General features: G+C 40.0%; 1 protein-coding gene across 1 annotated transcript in view; it reads right to left on the bottom strand.

The window, feature by feature from the left end:
• LYPD6 (LY6/PLAUR domain containing 6) overlaps nt 1–21,356 on the bottom strand; it is a 68,999-nt gene extending 47,643 nt beyond the window's left edge. Inside the window, exon 1 of the mRNA XM_075001629.1 lies at nt 21,334–21,356. The gene's annotated coding sequence lies outside the window, so the exon portion shown is untranslated. The remainder of the gene's footprint in view (nt 1–21,333) is intronic.
• Nucleotides 21,357–21,688: the final 332 nt, after the last annotated feature.

Raw genomic sequence — 21,688 nt, forward strand, 5'->3', positions numbered from 1 at the left:
GAACTGAACTGTCGGTTTCTGGGTCCCTCAGCTTCTGCAAGGGGGAGAAATCTCTCTGCAAATCGCCGTGGAACTCGGTGTCTGGGGAAGGGATGGGAACCGATCACCCCTCACTTGCCTGGGCCCAGGACCACCGGTCTGGCAAGCCCTGCTCTTGGGGGGCCCTGTCTCTCACGGTAGGATGCTGCAGCTCTCGTATGGCAAAGCATTGTCCACTAGAGCTCACGCAGGCAAACAAACTACCTTAAAGAAGGAAATAGACATGAAGAAAACTATTCAGAAGAGCTTGAAAGAGAAAATTTTCAAAAGCAGCTTGAGTCCCAATTTTCAAAAGCGACTTTTGCACATAGAAATCTATAAGCTAGAGGCATAAAGGGGAGTGAGGTTTAGCACTGTAACAATGCCCAGTTTCAGGCACCTGACCAATGCAATGTGCAGCCCTGTTAAGTGGCCCAGGTTCTCTATGTAAGGTGTGGAGAGATGGGCTCAGACTCACTGCTGCAGGGGAGGGCAGGAGGTGGGCAGAGGGAGGAAGCGGTGTGGATGAACCAACAAGTGCCTAAGAGTGAGAGTCACAGAACTCAGCAGGCTGAGCAACCAGCTATCTAAAAAAAGCTAGCAGGGAATGCCTAGGAGTGGAGCAGCGCACACTTAGCAGACAGGGCCCCACAAGTGAGCCACAGGAAGGGAAATGCCTATTTTGGGATTCCCGCCAGGGTTCAGACACAGCCCTGTGCCAGCCTTACGTCTTAGGCAACTTTGCGTGTGCACGCACGCATGCACGCAAAATAAGAAACCTAGGCACCTCTAGGGTTTAGCCAGAGACAGCTGAACAGGCTTTTGAGGATTTGCATTTTGGGTGCAGGTGCTTAAAGTGGCAGTTGGGTGCCTAAATCCCTTTGTAGACCCATTCCTAAGTGCCTAAGTCATTTCTGACCATGAGACTTTAGCTCAGTCTACATAAAAGTTTTCACAGCACAACTATGTTAATTAAGGGGATGTTTTCTACCAGCTCATGCATGCCAGTAAAAGCCCTACTGCAGATGCAATTACACTCGTATGAAAATACTTACCAGGACAGCTTAAACAATACAATTCTAAACACAAATAACTGCACCTACAGTAGGAGGGATTTCTTAGTTTAACTATTCCACTATAGTGAAATTGGCAAAGCTTTTAAGCACAGACAAAGCCTTCAGCTCCCAAGTCACTTAGACATATTTGAAAATTTCATCCTTGATCTACAGATGCAAAAAAAAATGAAGAAAAAATGTGATCAATTAACCATTTTATATTAAGACTCATGATCTGATACTTTTAAATAAATGTTGATATTCCCTGAAATTAAACATATTCATATTTAAATTGTAAATGAATTGTTTGGAAGACCTGATTTCTATAAAGCCTCAAGTCATGTTGCTATGCCACATATATGATGTCGTAGAGCCTGAAGTTAAAATTCAGATACTTTGCCAGTTTCAGCTATAATACGAATTGAAGGGATAATGAGCTTCCTCCTTCACATTGGAAACTCAGGAGTGTTTTATTTAAAAGTGGGCCCTTGAGTTCAACAGAAATTTACAACTGTCTAATTCAAGACAAAAATTGCTATCATATATTAGCAACTTTTAAACTGTACCTGCACAGCACACAAATCTCATTCAGGACAATGCATATCATTACAGTATTATACTGGCTAAAGATAGATAAATACATACCACTGAATCATGAAAGACAATGAACCACCCAGTGGAATTTATTTTTACAGGGTTTTTTTTTTCCATTTTCCAAAGTCCAGCACATTGTGTAGTTTTTGAACATAAGTGCAACCCCCATTAAAACAAAAGCTAGCAGAATATAAATGTTATCCGTTTTGCAGGAGGAGAAACCATTTAAGTTCTGTCCACTCCCACTACCAGTCTGTTCTGATATCCCCAGAGCTCCCACAGCTCAACCCAGTGACATGCAAAGTACTCTCAAATTCCCTTGTCAAATTACAACATTCAGACAGCAATGCTGAACTTGCTGCAGGCCAAACACACGCACACAAAAGAAAAAAAATGCAAAAAACTGTAATTTATGGAATAAGTCTCAGATCTCTTTGCTCCCAGCCCCAGGCCTTAACCAAGAGGCTATTCCTCCCCTGACAAAGGAGTGAATGCAATAAATTCCAGAGTCAACAAACATGTAAGCATATGCTCAGCCACAATGGAACAATGTACACGTATTAAAGTTAAGCATATGATTAAGTTCTTAGCAGCACTGAGGCCTGTCTAAATAATATGCCATCCCTTCGGTAAGGTGCCCTGGCCTCTATGATTTGAGGGCTCCCTCCACCCTTCTATCAATGATGGAGACTGTCCCAATATTTAGCTCTTCATCCTGCATCCCAACCAACACACGATTGTGACACCATTTGTCCTGATATTCAGGTGAGGATGCAGGCAAGTGAGCAGAGAGGGGGATGAGAAGGTAGGCGCAGGGCAGATTAGCAGGATGTCAAGGAGACTAGTGGGGAGGCTGACTAGTCCTGGGTCCCACACACCCCTAGGGACAGACCTGCTGAGCAGAAGCAAATCACATTGTCATTGGAAGCCAGCGTGACCCGGTGGATAGCTTGAACTTGGGCCTCATAAGTCCCAGGTACTATTCCTATTTCTACCACTGCCCTGATGACTTTGGACAAGTCATGTCACCTCTGGGCAGCAGTTGGCTCAGCTATAAAACAGGAGTGATGATATGGGCCTTCTTTGTAAAGGCAATTGAGCAGTACTGATGAAAAGCACAATGTCAAAGTTAGGTATTATTTATTCTGCTTTTTCTGAATCCTCTTCCATATATTTTTGGCAGTCAAAAGAGCCAAGAAAGTTTCTTTACTTAGAATTGTTTTGCAGTATTCTTATTCCTTATCCTCATCAGGCAAAGTGTCATTATAAATAAGACAAGATAAGTGGCAGCTTCATTTTGTAAAGCATCTTTCAGACAAGGTGTGTCCCAAAATATTTTATAATGCTACAGACAGTTTTAAAGAAAAGAGAGAAATTAAAAGACTGACAAGTTACTGCTTCAATAATTATCTGAAAATGTAAAAAGATGTCAGCAAGGAAGAGAGCTACAGAAATACAGGTCCAGATGAAAGAAGCCATAGATGAAAAGGCTCCCACCAAGTGTAGCAAAATTGCGTGAAAGCTAGTGCCAGACAAACAGAGGGAGCAGAAAAGGCAGGTTAAATTAAGAGGATGATCCATGCAGTAGTTTGGAGGTGGTCCATGGAGGGTACTAAAAAGAAGAGCCACCAAATGGCATGAATATGGAGTTGGTGGAGTTCTTTCAGAATGTGGGAAATTCCAGGAAGTTAAAAAGTAGAGCCCTACAAATATCCATGGAACATTTGTGTGGATTGCAGACCAGATCTATGCAGGGCTCTATTAATTTAAAAAAAAAAATTGAGCATCAACTTTTTTAAATGCTCATGTTACTTTGATGACTTTAAATTTTGGGATAAAATGTATTTTTGTCTTGGAAAATTAAAGCTTCTTCCACGAGCATTTAGCTTTTGTCATTTGACAAGATTCATTGGAGGAACGCAGCGTTTCTGAACCTTTATTCTAAACATCTACCCTACAGAACATGCTTGTACAAATGTATTTTATACAATCCGCTGCTCTTTCCGTAGATAAATACTTACTTTTCATTAAAGATTAAAAGCACAGGTAAGACTAACATGCTTTCACATAAATATAGAACTTCTTCTAACAACTTATCAGATCAAAACATATTAGATGGAAATTCTTTATATACAAGCCAAAAGTTATATTCAGCACCAGAGTTAAGATTGTTCACAACAATAAGCATACTATTAATAGAAAAATAATATACTGCTGATCCAACTGTCATTGAAATTAATAGTAGAATTCCCTTAATTGTTGTCTATGACTGGAATGAAGATCATCCTTGGACTCTTGATAATTAAGGCTTGTTTTGACTGCCAGGTACAGCTCTAAAAGTTTCATATTTATATGCTTCAAAGTGTCTGAATAAAAGACAATAGCAAACACAACTATAACTCCTGTAATTAAAGCAATTTGGTGCTGCATAAAGTACCAAAAGCTGTACTAATAAGCCTGAGCTCATTAATTTACAAAGCCCTGAGCATGTGCCAGTCACGAGAGTTCTTATCAAACCCTGCTTAGCCCATACAATCCCAATTAACGCAACAAAAGACATTTTCAAAACTAGGTAGAAAATAGAACCACGTATATATTTAGTTAATAAAGATGTTTAAAAATAGGAATTTCTCAGGTGGGAAAAAGTACTTGTGTTGCTCATCTCTTAAACTTCTACACACCCAGGCTAGTGCTCCACTCACCCCTGGTGCCAGCAGCTTGATGCAAATGAGCAGTCATGAAAAAGCAAAATGGACACTCATTTGTGTATCTGAGTGGCCCATTTGCACATTCACAGCGGAAAACAAGCCGTGAAGATGTGGTTCTGGTGGTAAAAAACCCCTCTGTCACCAGCCCCTTATCCTTAGAAAAATCAGAGATAAGGAGCTGCCGACAAAAGGGGTTTTTTGCCAGCAAAATCACGTCTTTATTGCTTAATTTCTGCCACGAATATGCAAATGAGCCACATAGATATGCAAATGAGTGCTCCTTTTGCATTTTCGATGCTGCTCATTTGCATCAAGTTGCCAGCACTAGGGGTGAGTGTAGCACTAACTCCAGGCTGAGGATTCCCAGCCACATACCGTGGGTTGCTCCACAAAGTGGTAACACTAACTAGTTCACCTCAGTCTTCCCCCTCACTTGCTATAAAAAAGCATTCACTTCAATAGAAAATTATCTGCTCCAGCCATGTAAGATTACTCCATTTCTGCTCTCCTCCCATTGCTGCTCTGAGACAGGTATCTGAATAGTAAAGGTCAAGAGAGACAGGCTGAGCACCCTGTGCTCAACTAGCTAGCCAAAGGTGCTTGTGAGTGTTACTGTAAGCGTTTCCTAATTCTGAACCCCAGTAACAAAATCATCTGTTGTTGTACTATTATTACAGTTATTATTTATATTACTATAGCACTGGGAGCCCAGAGCTGGACCAAGACACCCACTGTGCTAGAACAGAACAAAAAGAACAGTTCCCAATCTGAACAGCTTACAACAGAAATGGAAGAGAAAAGACAAATACAGACAGACCAACAGGGGACTACAGAAAAATATGGGACAACACTGGGCTGCATGATAGTCTGTGATCTCAGCCACTAGAAGTCTTGACACTGAAAAGCATGGAGTATTTTTAAGTCTAAATAGGGTTGTTGACCCTGTCATGACTGGTTTGTAATAAGCACAACTTGAGAAGTGCAACACAGCTACATATTGCTTTACTACAGAAGTGCTGTAAATCAGAAGCCATAAATAAAATGAAGCTTGGATTACCCTGTCACCCAGCAGCATGCAATGGCAATGAAGAATGGCAGGTATACCACTACAGACTTGCTTCAATAAGAAGTTTTAAATGGCCACAGATGTAAACATGCCACAGACGAAGCCAGACGGAATCTCAGTTTTATTCATCTATCCTGTTAATCTCAGTTCTTTTAATCACATTTTTAAAAAAATTGCACATGGCCATATAGTTACATGTATACCTTAGCAATGTATAAGTCACAATTAACACAGCTTTGTTTTTGCCATTTCCAGGAATTCCCCCTCCATGAATAGGTAGTATCTCTCCAACTGGCAACATCTTTCAAAGCAGCAGAAACTTCTGAAGTATTACTTTTGCATATGCCCCCTGGCCCCTGGTTAAAATACTAACACACTGGAAGGTTGTATTTTTGTTAAAACAGACATACTTTCACCCTCCATAAGCATATTTATGGCAGCATAAATCAACAAACGTTCAAAGAAACAGCTCCAAGGAAACACGATCACTACAGCAAGCAGCAATGAAAAAAGAATGTGTAACGATTTTATTGTCTCTTATGAACAGGAGGTCTAAGATAAAGAGACAATTATGACTTGTAACTACAAAAGCCAACACTCTCAACCATTCTAAGTAAACAAGAATTAAGTCCTCAACAATGTCAATTATGAATATGAATGAAACAAGATTTGATACAGGCCTTCAAAGTTTAAAATGCTGAACTTTATACAGTAAATGCTTTCATATCCAGCAACCCCGGGACTGGGAGGTTGCCAGATATTCAAATATTCTAGATAATAAAGAAGTATACCTAGCAACACATGACACCAAAGAAAAACAAAATTAGATATTAAGAAAGGAAGAAGAATGTACGCACAGTACTTTACTTACCACAGTAGTATTTCACACTGTAAACTTACACTATATTTGTTGCATTTATTTGCGTTTACTTTCACTATACTGTACTTATGGAAGACGTAACTGAAATTCAGTTATGGTTAAAATGCCAATTATTTGAGAGTTCTTGATAATAGAATGCCAGATATAAAAGAGTTTACTGTACAGTATTAAATCATTACTCATCACTCAAGCTACATCTACACAACAGCCCTATTTTGAAATAATCTATTCTAGTAGCTATTCCGAAATAGGGCAGCTACACACAAGAAGCAGAATGCAAGTGTGAGAGATCAAATATGCAAATGAAGTGCAGATTTACATATATTACACCTCATTTACATATTCTCAAACAATCAAGCTTCCCGAGGAGACTTTTCCAGAAGCAAAAAACAGCCATGTAGACAGGGTTCCTTCAAAAACAAACCCCATTTTCAAAAGAACCTTCTCCCCAAAAAACTAGTTATTTTGAAATAGGCATTACTTCTGCTGCAATGATGATGCAAAATAATGCACCCTCTATTTCAAATTAAATAAAATAAATTCAAAATAGAGGGTGCATAATGTAGATGACAGCAAAATTATTGCAGAATAGCTGTTATCCTGAAATAACTGGGATGACTGGCTGCAGTCTCACATTGCAAACAAGGGCCTGAATTGCAGTTCTTTCCCAAAAATCTGCCATCATAGTCCATTCTCACCTCTTTTTAAGGTTAATAAAATATGGTTAATCTTTGCAGACTGAAATATTCAACATGAATTTATTATTCATATAATAACTACTAATAAACAATTGGCAATAAAATTAATTGGTCAAAACATTTTGACCAAAGAAGAAAAACCCATTCCCATAAAAATATAGTTTATCTTTTCCTGTGGAAAAATGTTGACTTCAACAAAAATTTTCAATTTTCCAATTGGAAAAGTTGAAATAAAGATTCATTTTGAACGGATATTTCATGGAATGGACATTTTTATTTAATTTCAAATTTTAACTGTCACGTCTTTTCAGTTTTTGCACTATTTTCATTCTCTCCCTTTTGATTGCTTTTTTTCCCCCAAGTGAAAAAAGTAGTATGTGAAAGGGGAGAACACCACTTTTCATTCTCATTTACTATTTTAGAACTGGGGAAAGTATATTATATTTTCCAACTTTTTCTGCCTTTTTCAGTGGAAAAAAGAAAAAGTTTTTTAAAATCAAAAAATTTTAAAGGAATTTTTGTAATATAATTTTGCATATTCTAGACACTGGATAACATAACATACAAATAGTGCTGAATAAATCCTCGTGGAAGCAAATGAGAGCGAGTTGCAACTCAATAAACAACTATCAGAATCTGATCCTAAGTTATTACTAAACCATACTGGCTTCTAGATTAAAATTATCATTGGAACAAGGCTAAACTGGCCTGTAACATCCATATCAGAGATGACAATAACCAGCCCATGGGCTGGATGCCATTCACTAGGGTTAGCCACTTGCAGACCGTGGCTACTTGACACTCCCATAGGCTGTGGATCACAATTCCCAGCCAATGGGAGTTGCAGGCAGTGGTGTCCCACTCCATTCTGCTTCCAGAAGCTCCCGTTGGCCAGGAATGGCAATCTGCAGCGAACAGGAGCTTCAAGTGACCATACATGCAGAGGCATGAGAAGATAAAAGCACCAGCAGCCTGCCACAGGTTAACCTGGCAAACAGTCTCTGGCTATTTGCCCACCCTGATATAGACACATGGGTCTCTTAGGCTGCGTCTACACGGGCACAAATCTTCGAAACAGCCATATTTCAAAGATTACTAATGAGGTGCTGAACTGAATATTCAGTGCCTCATTAGCATTAGGACACTTCCGGCTGCAGCTCTTCGAAAGCGCACAGCTCAGCGTGGCTACACGGGGCTCCTTTTCAAAAGGACCTGCACCTTTCAAAATCCCCTTATTCCGATCATGGCTGGGAACAGCTTTCGAAGCGCCATGGCTGGAAGCATCCTAATGCTAATGAGGCACTGAATATTCAATTCAGCGCCTCATTAGTAATCTTCGAAATGGCTATTAGCATAGCTATTTCAAAGATTTGTGCCCGTGCAGACGCACCCTTATTGTTCCTCAGGAAGTTCAAGATTTATAATATATTTAGACTCAAGTCACCATCTCAAATTAATGGAAAAACTATCTAAATGGACATACTTTGTTTAACTGTTGCTTGGTTTTTCAGCATAAAAGCTGTAATGCAAAGCACAGACTATACCTTAACCAAGAAATCTGGGCCTTGACAAAAAGAAAGGAAAAAAAAAAAACCCTACCCCTGTCCTACTAAATAGGACTCTTCTGTATCTAGCTATGATCAGTTCTGAGATGCTTCTGGTGACATCAAAAATACAGTTGCTTAATTGTTAAATTAGCTTGGTAAAATGCTAATTTTAAAATACACTTGAGGCAGTCTCAAGGCAGGTGATCTTTGAATAGGCTTCACTGTATTCTTCTGTATAAGGTAAGTGCTATTGTACCCACCCACAGGCAGGTTTGAACCTGGAATTTAGTGCCTGAACCTCTACAGTTCGAACTAAAAGCTAGCTGGCTCTCAGCTAAGAGTGTAGAGAAGGCTCATTCTTTCACTCTGTAAGTGGTCTAAGTGCCCTGACACAGGACTGTGAACCACACCCAGTAGGTGCATGTCTCACATAAAAAAGGGCTCTATGATAAATAATAAATTCCACCAAATAAAATCTCACAACAAAACTGAAAAGAACAGTTGCATTACAAGCCAAGCATATTCAGAACCCCTAAGTCAGGCTCCACCAAATGATGAGGTTTTAAACAGTACACAATTTTGGATACTTTATTTGCCCTCTGGATTTTGTCTTTTCTGATGGACACTTTCAAACTTTTCTTCACAACTATATGCGCTAGACCATTAGATACAAAAACTGAGATTCTTGTGTGATCACATGCCTACACTACCGCTTAAGTTGATGCAACTTGGGAGATGTCTTTTTCACGTCCCTCAGAAACCTACATTACATTGACTTAGAGCAGTGTCAACATCACACTATGTTGGCAAGAGATGTTCTTCTGTTGGCAAAGCATGTCTTCACCAGATGCGCTACAGCAGCACAGCTACATCAACGCAGTCGTGCCAAATGAGCAGTGTAGTGCAACATCTATAATTACTGGTGCCATTATACAAGATTGCATTTCAGAACCCTTATTTCTAGGGAAAGACCCAGGCAAGAGTCAGAATAGCTCAGATTGGCACCTTCAAAGCAGTAGAATACACTATGGTATATTTGACAGGATTAAAAATTTTGGCACAGGAAGGCTAAATATATAATAAAGAGTGTAACAGCTAGGAAAGCTGCCATAATTACACTGCAGCTTTTCCAACGTACACAAAGCTACTTTTAAAGTCTTTTAAAAGCCATAAAGGCCAGTCAATTAGGAAAAAAAAGAATGGGGGGGATTCTTAAAGTTGAACAGAGCCCAATATAATCAAAATGAAGTTGGCACATAGCCTTCCACAAAAGCATACTGTAGTTTTCTCTTTTTCAGAAAATCTATTCTCTTTTCTCATCTGTATCTTGTGTACTTTGCCTGTGCAGCACTGCAATGATTATCCATCCAATAATGTTACTTAGCTTACATATAAAGCTGTTCAAAAGTAACCAACATGAAATATGGGATATAAAATAACAGGTAACAAACTCTACACAGCACTCAGCTGTCCCGCTCACGTAGCATTGTCTGTTGTGCCCTGCAAATACATACTACCTTGTTACAACCATGAGTAATCCCACTAACAATTGTAAACTCCTTGGGGTGGTGAGTGTAGCCAAATTCACTAGGTTGGGTAAGCTTGTTATGCCACACTAAATTCAATTACCTCAGCCAGCAATCATTTTGGGCCAAGTCTTTTTAGTTGTCTGGAAAGCACTATGAACATTTAGAATAGAAATATTGCTATGAATGATTCACACCAGCTGGAAATAAAGAATGTTAAATAGGCAAATTTCCTTTCACATGAATTCCTGCTTCACTGGCTGTTGTTTAATTCTGAAGACTATGCTAACAAAAAGTTTCTACGGAAAAGATTTTCTAAGACCACAAAAGTTAACACTTTTGAAATTTTCCCCACATAACTACTTCAGAACTCACCATAAAAGAAAGAAACAAATCAAAACAGACAATACAAAGCATAATTTTTGCTGCTTTATAGAAGCCACTATAGATTTATAGTTTGTTAAACATCTCTTTTGACAGTACATGTATTTAAACATTCACCTCATAGCAGTTTTAAACTATTATAATGTATAATCAAGCATAGCAGTAGAGAGAGGTATGGATTTTAGTACAGGTTGAACCTTTCTAGTCCAACACCCTCAGGACCGGACCGATGCCAAACAAGAGAATTTGCCAAACCACAGTAGGTCAATATTGTCTAGCAGCACTACCATCACTTCTACCGCTTACCAGGCTCTTCAACACATTTGGGGTAAATTAGAGCCAAGTAACAGCACAGAACACAGAGCCATGACTGGTAGTTGTAAAACTTTATCAGACCACAGAAAGCTTCCCCGCATCCATGATAAGTGAACATCTCGCTAACTAAAATTATGCCGGACCCTGGATATTGCCAGATGAGAGAGAGAGCCAGACTAAAGAGGCTCAACAAGTAATAGCTAGACCTGAAAGTCCATTCATTCTTATGTATAAACCATCTTCTCCTTCCATTTGCACTGTTTAAGGAAAACAGAACCTACAGCTATTTTATTTATAGAACAATTATCAGACTCTTAGGCAATTAAGCAAATTTTAAAATACCATCTCGTACAAGTCAGTTATCAATGATAAATCCAATCTAAATAAACCTCTCTTACACAATGAAACAAACTGATAACCTACCACAGACTAGCAAATGACACTGCCAGTGCTGACTGGAGCAATTAGCCCAACTAGGTGTTCTGGTCAAAAACCAGACACCTGGCCACGATACATGAAATTCCAGATCCACTGATGTCAATACAAATTTTGGCATAAACTTCAATGGGGCAGAAGGTCTATGAAATGTGCTGACATACTGTAAAATTAAAATTACAAAGATTTCAGAAGTTTTAGAGACCCAAGCAGGTCTATTCATGTGAGTGCTATTTTAAGACAAATTCCACATGCTGTTATATTTAAAATTGGCCAAAATAAAGGAGACACAAGTATCTGAACTGCAATAATAAAATATCAAGTGTGAAATTCCACTTGTAATATTTCCAATAACTAGTTTTAAATTGAAATTAAATTCTTTTAAATCAGGCAGTAAATGTGATATAGTTTTATAAAAAAAACTTGATTGGGGAATTAAAACTATTCAGTGTTCACAAATTTTCCACGCAAAGTGTGGAAAAACTTGGATTTACACAAAAAAGGTGTTTCATTCCCCCACCCCCAGCTCATTTTCAGGTGGCTGAAAGCTCTATGGATGTTATTATCCACAGTTCCATTAGCCAAATGCAAAAAGACACTATTTCCAAATAAAGGCCCTAATGTTGTAAGGGATCTGTATTTACTGACCCCTTCACCTGCACTAAACCTCATAGACTTCAATTCAGTCTTCATTGTGCAAGATAGAAACCACAGAGAGTATGAGAGAGAATTACAATATGAACTATTTATTACTGGAAAATAAGAGAATTGCGGTATGTTAGCACAACAATTTCCAGTAAAAGTCTTTGAAGCATTAGAAGTATGGGACTTGAGGTGAACAATCATCCAAAAGTTATCTAGATCCCACTAAGCAAATAAAAACAACACAAATATATTAACATAACCCAAAGGGCTTATTTTACGAGTTCCAGTTCATAGACTAAACAACAGAACTGAGGCATGCAAGTTCAGTTTAAATAGAAAAGGAACATTTCTCAACTGTCCATACAGTACTCCAAGCACCAATAACCAAACCTAGTAAATGATAAAGTAAGAAAGAGCACGGGAATCCACGCTTGCTCTCCTCTGAAAGCAAAAAGCCAGGACAATTCAGAGTTTACATGAGCCTTAGATTTCAAGAATACAGGTTCCATCTCCCTTGTCTGGCAACTTCGGGACCTGCTTAGTCCCAAATAAGGGAATTTGCTGGATGAAGGGTGGTTCCCTGCTTTGGCCACCTAGTCTGCTGCCAGCTCCTGTTTTGTCCTCCACCCCTATTCCCAACTCCAGTCACAGGGCCCCCTTACCTCCTTCCTGGACCTTGGTCCCTGCTGGGCTAACATTGACATGGCCACCTAGGTCTGCTGGCTGTGGAGATTGCTCCAGCCCTGGCCAGCCTGCCAGACATGGTCGAAGCCCTGAGGGTGCTGTCTCCAGCCGCAGACATGGTCAAGGCCACGTGGCGCTGGCTCAGCCCCCACTGGGCTGCTGGCATGGCCCCTGAGTCTGCTGGTCAGCTTTGGCACAGGGCAGGATGCTGGCTCTGGCCCCGTGGAGATCAGCGCAGTCGCAGCCCCACAGGCACCTGGTGCATCCACAGCCAGGCTATCAGCACAGCCCCAGCTCTGCAGGCACTTGGTGCATCCCAGGCCCCGTGGAGGCTGGCTGTGCTTCTGGCCAGAGATACAAACCCCGCAGAGCTCCCCTACCCAAGGCAGCCAGACTCTCCATAATAAATTCCCACCCCAGTGTCTCTGGTCAAGTAACACACGTGGTTCTTCTGGACGGTGGATATTGCTGGATGAGAGAATGCCTGTTTTGGGAGCTTCCACTGTACTACTTTCCACCTCAGTGCAGCCAAGTTTCCAGATTTGAAACTTTCAGTTGGTTAACCAGTTCACATATTTCTCTTCATTTGCACAACGATTAATTACACATCTTAGCTCAGAAATGCCACTGTCAAAACAAAACCCAAGTCATTTTATAAATGGTCTGCTTCGCAAATACCTAACATTTATGCTGCCAGCATTTTCCCAACCTAACAAATTCCCAAGAGAAGGGCACCATTCAACATCCATGGCAGCCAATCGGTGACACGCATGCAGTACAAATGTTCTGAGATTTTTCTTTTTACTGGAGTTAACTTAGCATGCAAAGAGTAATAATAAGAGTAGTAGTTGACTGCTTGAATGCCAGGCAGCCAATTGTGACAAGACCTACACTTCATCTAAATCCATTCAAGACAGCCAGCTGTGGAGAGTATAGTAGAGGGCAGAATTTGATCCAGTGTTTCCTTTAAACACTTGGGCAGCCACTCAGTAGAGATTCAGGTGGCAGCCAGCTGACTGGCAGACCACCCACAGCCACCTACAGTAGGCAGCATGTGTTTCCATTGCTGGGGCACATCCACACGTCTTGGAGTACAAAAGTTTATTCGGCCCATAGATGGAAAAATTAGAGGGAACACTGATTTGATCCCTCACATTTAGATACAATACAGAATGATTTCTGTGAAGCTGGGACACACTTGAAAGGAAAACTTAATTCACTGAAAGCTGGCTCTTTTTGGGGGGAGAAGGGAGGGGGTTAATGTTGTTAATTGAGCAGTACACAAAAAGTTTATATCCATTCCTTAGATAAATTCAAGGCTACCGCTCAATATTCCAAGTGTTACAATTCAGCCGACTGCAAACTATCCAAGTGAGGAAGCTAAGGCCAGGTCTGCACTAAAGGGGAAGGTCAAATTCAGATATGCAGCTCCAGCTATGTTAATTACATAGCTGGAATTAACATACCTTAATTTGAGCTTCCACTCCATCTTCTCTACAGGCGGTCTTACTCCTCGCAAGGATCAGTAGTACCAGCACTAACAGGGGCACCCTGCGAGTTTGATTTATGTCCCTACCAAAAACACTAAGGGCTTGTCTACACTACCACCTTCCTTCGAAGGAAGGATGGTAATTAGGGTGTTGGGAGTTTACTAATGAAGTGCTGCCATGCATAGACAGCACTTCATTAAGCAAATTCCCTCCCGCGGCAACTCCAAAGTTTTAAACTTTGAAATACCGGCACGCATCTAGCCGCAGCTCACCCACCAGGACTTCAAAGTGCCGGGGTAACTTCAAAGTCCCCTAACTCCTCAAAGTTTTGAGGGCAAGGGGACTTCCAAGTTGCTTATGTAAGGTATGGACATAAAATTTTTGTGTACTGCTCCATTAACAACATTAGCACCTCCCCTCCTTGCACAGCAGCACTTCATTAGTAAACGCCCAACCGCCTAAGCACCATCCTTCCTTCAAAGGAAGGTGGTAGTGTACACACAGCCTAAGTGAGCTCTGAAAGATCAACTGCGGCAGCGTCCATCTTCTCTGTAGTGAAGATGTGCTCGGAGACATCTGAGCTCTATTGTAATAGAAGCAACTATTAATACCAAAAATGCTATTATAGTGAATTCAGATAAAGCAAAACTTTGCTCCTAGTGAAGCAGGATATTAATCTTTTACAGTTTCAAAAACCTACAAAGCACAAATTGCAACACCAGTTACAAGGAGGTTTTACTTATTGCAAAGTTCTTCAATGGGAAATTGTGACTCCTGTACAAAAGAGGACCATTGTTATTTAGTTATTATTTGTATTACTGTAGCACTTAAGAGCCCGAATCATGGGCCAGTAGCCCATCGTGCTAAGTACTATACAATCATTGTACACAAAGACAGCTCACCATATCTTCCATCCACATGTAGACACATCTCAGCTGTGTCTACACGTGCACACTACTTCGAAGTAGCGGCACTAACTTCGAAATAGCGCCCGTCATGGCTACACGCGTCGGGCACTATTTCGAAGTTAACTTCGACGTTAGGCGGCGAGACGTCGAAGTCGCTAACCTCATGAGGGGATCGGAATAGCGCCCTACTTCGACGTTCAACGTTGAAGTAGGGACCGTGTAGACGATCTGCGTCCCGCAACGTCGAAATTGCCGGGTCCTCCATGGCGGCCATCAGCTGTGGGGTTGAGAGATGCTCTCTCTCCAGCCCCTGCGGGGCTCTATGGTCACCGTGGGCAGCAGCCCTTAGCCCAGGGCTTCTGGCTGCTGCTGCGGCAGCTGGGGATCCATGCTGCAGGCACAGGGTCTGCAACCAGTTGTCAGCTCTGTGTATCTTGTGTTGTTTAGTGCAACTGTGTCTGGGAGGGGCCCTTTAAGGGAGCGGCTTGCTGTTGAGTCCACCCTGTGACCCTGTCTGCAGCTGTGCCTGGCACCCTTATTTCGATGTGTGCTACTTTGGCGTGTGGACATACCCTCGCAGCGCCTATTTCGATGTGGCGCCGCGCAACGTCGAAGTTGAACATCGACGTTGCCAGCCCTGGAGGACGTGTAGACGTTATTCATTGAAATAAGCTATTTCGATGTTGGCTTCACGTGTAGACGTAGCCCTCAAGTGCAGAATAACTTTGTCTATTCCAACTCAGCTGTACTATTGTCAACAAATAAAATTGAACTATATCTATTTTATGGCAAAATTCTCTTCTTGGAGTGAGGTGGTGGATTTCAGCTCCAACTTTCTACTCTCCCTGACTGCATAGAATGTTCTTTGATATCAACAGAAAATTCTGAACTCATAGAACAGGCAGAATGTCAGAGTCAAGAGCCATCATGTGGCACATTATTTAGTAAGACTGACTAATCAGCCTAACTGAAAAATAAAGTGTCACACATTTCATATAAGAACATGGCCTATACTTTAAACAGAGCAAAAAGCAGAGAGCTCCCCCTCATGCTGCCTGTTTAAATATAGGTTTTTAAAAAGCACAAATGAATCACTAATTTCTGCCTCACAAAACCCAGGAAGGGTTTGACTGGATGACTAGTCTGTGTAGAAATTGTTTCAGCATGTTTGAATGCTCTACTTTATCTGAGATGTAATAAGATATGCTGTTTATCTGTTTATGAATAATGTGATATGCTTTTCACAAGTGATTTGCCATTGTATTACATTCATTTTGTTCCATACCTAATAAATATTAGCCCACAGACATAGAAAACAAACACTCTTGTACCATACTTCTTTAAAAAAACAGTAGCAGTGTAAATTTATTTGGTACTTGTAAACCGACTTGCACATAATGTACAAACACAATTGACAAGAAATAGCATGTGGACAAATGATTTCTAATCAGTTGACTGTCCTGTGTTTTTTAAAATGCTACTGACAAGTGTTGTGTACGGAGTGACAGGCAGGAAAAACTGCATGAATATTTCAGTTGTCCTATCTTAAATGTGCTTGTTATATATTGGACACTGATAAGTAACATTAAATATATATACTGTACATTTAAAAAAAATCAACTTATTTTAGGGGCCTGAACTCAATGGAGCTACACTGATGTAAAATTTGAGTAACACAGGGGCGAAGCAGGCCTTATTGTACATGTGCCCAGCCGCATTTATTTCTAATGCGACCAAAGCAGTAGGATCTAGGTGCTAAGTATAATTTCTACAGGAATAAAATTGAGAACTTGACAAAATATAGTTGTGAAGAAACTGTGGCAATAACTTATGAGACCCCTATGATATTCATATTAAGATTTGCCATTAATTTCAACAACGAAAGTGATATGGGCTGTGTCTACATTACCACCTTCCTTCAAAGGACGGATGGTAATAAGGCTGTTCGGAGTTTACTAATGAAGTGCTGCCGTGCATAGGCAGCACTTCAATAAGCAAATTCCTCACCCCTGCGGCAACTCCGAAGTTTTAAACTTCGAAGTACCGGCACACGTCTAGCCGTGGAGCACCCACCTGTACTTCGAAGTGCTGGGGCAACTTCTAAGTCCCCTTACTCCGCAAAATTTCGAAGGAAGGTGGTAATGTAGACACAGCCATGGAGTTGTACGATAGTGGGTTTTGTAAGCGCACGAGAGAGGAACCAACCGTGCCCAGGAGGCAGCTTTTCTCTTCAGAAAATAAAAATTAAACTGAGACTTTGACCATGCAAAGGGACTCCGGGGATGGGAGGGGGTGGAATTGCTCACATGATCTCTTTACAAGACTCATTTGTCACATTAACAAACATATATGTAGCAATCATGGCATACAAGTCCTATTCCTGAAAACTGGTTATAAATAGTCCCGTTGACAGACTACTAGCATGCGTAAGGACTGCTGAATTATCAAGATACTTTATTAAGCATTTTCTACCCAAAAACATACAAAAAGTAAAATTAATGTAATACAAAGTATTTTGTTCATTAATTATAAAGACAAGAGCTATGTCTACACCACAGCAATCTGTTGACAGAAGTTACTGTCAGAAGAGATCTTCTGACAAAATTTCTGTCGACAAATCACATCCACGCACAAAAGTGGAATGAAAGAGCAATCTGCTCTGCCAACTGAGAGCGGCCATCCTGCCCAGCTGCTCTCTCTTAGAAGAACAGCCAACCAGAAGCTCAGCAAACATGGCTGCCTGGTGAACCAGAAGCCCTGTCTGTCAACAAAAAGACCCACAGAGTGTCTATACAGCTTTCTTTTGTAACTGATGACAAAGATTTTATACCTGAATGTGGAGAAGCACAATGCTGCCAGCGGATGTGCTGGGTTTTGTCAACCATGCACATTATGTGTGTAGACACTCCGTGGGTTTTTCCAGCAAAAGCCTGGTTTTGGCAAAAAAAAAAAAAACAAAAAAAAAAAAACCTCTTCTGAAGATGTAGCCAAGTTGTTTATTTTGTTCTATGTCATTCATCATAATAGTAATATTTACCAGTTATAACTGAAACTATCAATTGTTGTTCTATTTTTGCTTCAGACATGGTACAATTTAGTAGAAAAAAAAACGTAACAGTCCACAGTTTTACATGAAGTCTCATTTCAGAAAGGAATTTATATATATTTTCCCCAAGCAGTAAAAATCATTTGGACAGTTTAAATAATATTTTAATAATCAAAAATATATTTTTGGAATATATTTTCAGCAACAATCTCATTCCAGAAAGGCCTTCATTTTAATATAAGAGTTTGAAGACCATAAATCCATACCATAAACTAATTCCTTTTGCTATTTTTGAAAATAAAATGAAAAGATTTGCTTTTCATAATAAGACACTCAATTATATGCACAGTTACTTGTCTAACATGCATGCAAATGTAACTCTGTGGGTGAATTTAATAATAAATGGTCAGTTGAACGAGGAAGTGCACAGTTAAACAGTCGATTACCAGACTAACACTTAACTTCTGTAATTCATAGACGAATCAGTCATGCATTTATGAACATAATTGCATATGTTTAATTTTGAATATCTGGTCTCAAGTCACTAGGAGCTAAAGCTTGCTCTCTTTGAAAGCAGTGGCAAAACTGCTACTATCTAAAAGGAAAGAAAATCAGGTCTTAAGATGTCTCATTTTATAAATAATTTAATGTTCATTAAATCAAATGAAAAAGATTGTTAATATTTTTAGAGCTCTTTCAATGCTTCACAGTACATATACACAAGAACCTGATTCATAGTCCATCTAATGTATTGGATGAATGCATTACTAAATAAATCCTGGCACAACACACCATTAAAATAAAAAATAATCATTGTAATATTCTCAACTGTATCGACAATTCGATCCTGTGCAATAATTACTCATCTGTATCGACAATTATTGCACAGATCAAAATAGATATGAAGGACCATTATGGTCTCAAGCTCACACATTCAATACCATAAACACTGCTAACACTGCAGAATTAACTCACATCACTAGTCTCTGAGGGCACTCCATAATACAAAGTTTCCACTATCATTGTTTTCTTTATTGAATAGGCATCCAACATACTAATTAACTGCTTAGACTTTCATAAATAGTTCTTGACACAAATTCCACAAAGATTCATTTGCACTATAATGTAAATTAAATTTTAAAAGATCTTTAATTACATATTTCTACTACAAAGTGTATATGGAGTAAATTATTATTTCAACCAGAAAACTGCTTAATTTACATAATACAAAATATAATGGAGTTTTTTAAAAAAATGTGTTTACCTAAAACATTCATTAGACAGCATACTGGGAATATATTAAATACAAATAATTTCACTAATTAATGCAGTCTTAAAGCTGTATAATATATTCAGGAAAATGAGGAAGGACACAGTTAAGGTTCCTTGAGTATGCTCATTACCAATTTTTTTAACTGCAATCATAGTGTCAGACTAATGAAGATTTCTGTATATAATTTCTGTCTGTTGATATTTTGTAAAGAAGAAAAGATGCCTTTTTCCTACATGAAGGTAGTAAAGGGCCTCTATGGGACAGATATTTAAAGACTGTGGGGAACCAAAAGATCCAAATAGGCAAGTATAGGAATTTTCTAAAAGCACATAGGCTAAGTCTACACAGCAGGAGCTATTTCAGGATACTGAAATATCTGCCCACATCTATGCAACACAATATGCATTGTCTCTAAAAGCGTTTTCAAGATAACAGATGCGCTATTCCAGCATCCCCGTACACCTCACCACAAATGGGGGTACAGCAGTTTCCATCTGCTTTCATTGTGTGGCCGCAATTTGTTGACAGAAGCTTTGTGGGGAAATTTCTCCCAACGGCGACTTCTGTTAATGGAGCACTGTAGTGTAACCGTAGCCGTGGAGTACAAGGATTCTTGAAAATAGCACTTTGTTTAGAAATCTACTAAAATAAGCTACACAATTTGCATAGCACAAATTGAATAGCTTATTTCAAGGGCAGGGCACTGAGTAGAGATAGCCTTAGGCACCTAATCCTAGAGTCTTTAAAGGAGCATAAGTTTGTATCTTTATGACATATGTTGACAAATGCACACTTTTGAAAGAACACTCACAATGTGTCTCTTCTGAAGTATAAACACATGTGGAATAAATCCTGATTCCACTGCAGTCAGTGGTAATGGTAAGACTTCAAAGACAATCAACAGAGCTAGGGGTTTCACCCTCAGACTAAGGGAAACGTTAGTTAGTTAGTTTTCAATCATTCTAACTTTATCAATAGCCAACCCATTTTTTCCCCCCAATTTTGTTGTGGAGATGCTTTTCACTAAGGATCATTTCTATTCAAAATTTCAAAGTTTAGCTATTTTTTGAGTTGGCTGTATGGAAAAAGAGGTAATTTGTTCAAAGTAGGTGGAGGAACGTGTGGATGTCATATAGCCCACACGTTTGTTTTGTCAGTTATTTCCTATCTATGCATGCATACACACACACACACACACACACACACACACGTGTGTGTAGTTTGAACTTTCCTGGAAAAGGAAAAGGGGGTGGGGAGCTTGAGGGCTGAAAAGCTTTATTAAATTTAAACAAACAAACCATCTTTGAACAAAGACAGCAACTTGAGTCCAAAGATAAGCTTTCTAAAGAGCTGACCATGTGAAAACAGCTTAGAACTGCAACTATTTTAAATCATCGCTTTCTCTACCAAACACTCACTACAATATCTGTTTACAAAGCACAAAGTGAGTATCAAGTCAGATGGTTTGTTTTGTTCAATCTGCACAGCAACGTGAATTAAAGCTAGAAAGGATTTTTACCTTAATCATTGTAAACTCACATTTAAGAGTGCATAGTTTCTGTAGCTGACTAACAACAACACATCTGCCACCCATGGTTTTTAGCAGCAAAAATACCTTCCCTCCTCAAGCCTCCCGGCCAAAAAAAAAACCAAATAAAAAACAAACTGACATCTTTGCAACATAATCCATGCTCAACTGGAATTAATTTAGTCTCTTTGGCTCTAATATTCATAAACTACAGTAATTTGTGCTTTAACAGCTGTAAGAGGTGCTGAAGTTTCACAGAAGAGGGCACATTTCCAACGCTTAAGTTTCCCAAATGACACTGACACTACTGCACAGCGGTGTGAAAAGCAGACACCCCAGGAAAAATACAGCTCCTGAGACGAACCCTGAAGTGATCATAAATTACCCAAGGATTGTATTTGTTGCTGCTTTGGAAAACCTCTGGGATGCTGTATGCCCACAAGGCCCTCCCAGCCGGCATGTGCACCTACCCTCTGCACTTGAACTTCCTTTCCTTTGTGCTCAATTAAACACTGGGCAGAAGCTTTACTCACCAGCTCAATGCACCAAACTCCACCCTCCAGCCAGCAGCCCCATCCCACGACTACCCAACGTAGCTATTCAGGCTAGGCGCAATGAAAGAGCCCTCCCAGCTTCGGAACGCGGGGCCTTCCGAGGCACCAGCCTCCCAGCCCCTTCCGCCAATCACAAGGCCGACGGCACGACTAAGTTACAAGTTGGGCTTTTTAATTGGCTCGTCGATTAGCTTGACTGTCCGATCAGCTGTGAAATAGAGTCGCTTGGCCAGGCTAGCATGTGCCTGTGCGGGCAGGAGGGGCTCAGAAAGCCAGTCCCGCGTGGTCCTTATCATTTGCCAAGCCCATCCTCAGCTGCAGGAGCTGGCTGTGC

This window comes from Carettochelys insculpta, chromosome 8 (genome assembly GCF_033958435.1).
Source record: "Carettochelys insculpta isolate YL-2023 chromosome 8, ASM3395843v1, whole genome shotgun sequence".
Lineage (NCBI taxonomy): Eukaryota > Metazoa > Chordata > Testudines > Carettochelyidae > Carettochelys > Carettochelys insculpta.